The sequence below is a fragment of the Helianthus annuus genome, chromosome 17 (assembly GCF_002127325.2).
Source record: "Helianthus annuus cultivar XRQ/B chromosome 17, HanXRQr2.0-SUNRISE, whole genome shotgun sequence".
Taxonomy (NCBI): Eukaryota; Viridiplantae; Streptophyta; class Magnoliopsida; order Asterales; family Asteraceae; genus Helianthus; species Helianthus annuus.
The window spans coordinates 84,969,312-84,971,708 of NC_035449.2; the positions used below are offsets into that span (position 1 = coordinate 84,969,312).

Below are 2,397 nucleotides of genomic sequence, written 5' to 3' on the forward strand. Positions count from 1 at the left end.
CTCCCTGAGTTCGATACCCTACTACCACTAACTACAGTTGTTTAGGGATTATATTTGCGTGACCCACGACATCACGTCAAATTTTTGGCGCCGTTGCCGGGGAGTAGTGCGCAACGTGTGTTAGTTTAATAGTTTTGTTTGTTATTTTCGGGTTTACGCTGGTTGTGTTTAGTGTGCAGGTACTTCAGGTGTATGCATACTAGAGGCTCTCACAGGTCATCACCGCTATCGTTTGATCCAGAAATTGAAAGAACGCTACGACAAAACCGAGTTTAGTGCGAGAAAACAAATCATTGGTTCACCCACTTCACCCATTACACCGAGAAACATCATGGCTGATTCTCAGATTCCACCTACAATCAGTCAAACAACCTCATCCTTTATACCTACTTCCACTCAACCATCACCAACACTACATTACCTAATACCACCGCTGAATTTACACCAACCAATGTCACCCAACCAATCACCACTCAAACTGAGCCTACCATCACATACGATCCCATCCACCACAATCCCACCATTATCTCACTTCTTTCCCCCAACTACGGGTCAATCATCATCTACCTTCACAATTGCACCCAATTCGACTATTGTGCATACTACTTCATCTTTTAGACCACAACAACAACAGTCGGGTTTTCAGTATTCGACCATCCCATTTGGGCAGACTTCGGGAATTCAAGGAGATGGTTATGATGAGGGATTTGAAGATTATGAGGGTTATGAAGATGATGGGTACGGTTATGGAGGTTATGGTGACCAAGGGGAGTTTGGGTATTTGCAAAGTCAATCTCAAGGAATGGCAAGTGTTGGTGGAATGCCACAACAACAAATTATACCACAACACATTCGGCCAAGACCACAAGGGCCAACAATCCAACAACCCATTCCATTGCAACAAGTTAGGCCACAACATGTACACCCACAATTTCAAAGGCCGAATCAATACCCACCGATGCCCCAACAACCAATTGCACCACAAGGGCCTATACCAAGACCAATGGGTCCTATTCGTCCAAGGGGCCGATTGGGTGTTCCAAGAAGGCATCTTAGGGAACAAGCAAGGGGAATAGAGGCACATTTCAGGCCAATCATTACTCAAAACCCTTCACCGGTGGTTATCCCTCACAACAACCAAGGGAGGACTTTTGAAGTAAGAACAAACTCGTTGCAAAGTTTACCGAAGTACAAAGGGTTAGCAACGGAGGAGCCGTATTTCCATCTAGAGGCCTATGACTCAATTTGCAACACTTTTGGGAGTCAAGGTTTTTCGGCAGATGAAGTCAAGTTGGTCTTATTTCAGTTTTCTTTGGAGGATAAGGCAAAGAAGTGGTTCTACACTTTGCCTTCGGCATCAATATATACATGGGGGGAGATGCAACAAACCTTTTTGGATGAATTCTACACCGCCCAAAAGACCAATGATGCGCGGAAGGGATTGAGAAGCTTTCAACAACAACACGGTGAGATGTTCCATGAGGCGTTTGAGCGTTTTAACATGATGATTAAAAACTGCCCTCATCATGGAATTGAGTTATGGGAGTTGATGAACGCCTTTCATGAGGGGTTGAGTGCCGAAGACGCACGTGATTTGATGTCTATCACCGGAGGGACGTTTGGAACGAATTATGAGAATGAAGATTGGGAGTTTTTGGAAAGCATGGCCAACTACATCAAAAAGGAAGGCCCAAGCTTCAAGGAGAGCCCGACCAACCACTAACCGACCACAAGTGCACGCCATAGATGATGGTAATGTTCAAACCACTAATCAAATATATAATGTTTGTGCTTTGTGTAATGAAATAGGTCATGCGGCTGAAAACTGCCAAGGGATGTTGGAAGGGCAATACGAGGAAGTCAATGCGGTTCAAGGTCAAGGTCAAGGAGGAGGTGGTAGGAACTACAACAACATGAATTCAAACACCTACCACCCCGGATTGAGGAACCATCCGAACTTTAGATATGGGAACCCGTCAAATCAAGCGAACCCAAATTTTCAAGGTAGCCAAGGTAATTTTGGTTCACGGCCATCTTACAATAATCAAGGTGGATACCGAGGCGGAAATAACCAAGGGTATCAAAAACAATACCAAACGGGTCAAGAACAAGGGGGACTTTCGGGTGGAAACGAGGTGATGGAGATGCTAAAGAGCATGCAAATGGAGATGCAAAAACGGAACCAATTAGACGAAGTGCGAATGCAAAAAGACGAGGTTCGTGATAAAAGCATCCAATCACTAACAACCCAAATGGGTCAATTAGCAACCGATGTGGCGGAATTAAAGAAAGGTAAGGGTCAACTTCCAAGCGACACTAAGGTAAACCCTTCACATGGTTCGTCACGAGGTAATGTTAATATTAACCATGTTAGTGTTCTAAGAAGTGGGAAAGAGT

General features: G+C 44.5%; 1 non-coding gene across 1 annotated transcript; it reads right to left on the reverse strand.

The window, feature by feature from the left end:
- Positions 1-1,427: 1,427 nt before the first annotated feature.
- LOC118489525 lies at positions 1,428-1,533 on the reverse strand. Its single transcript, XR_004887545.1, has one exon. It is a non-coding gene; the product is annotated as a small nucleolar RNA R71 (small nucleolar RNA).
- Positions 1,534-2,397: the final 864 nt, after the last annotated feature.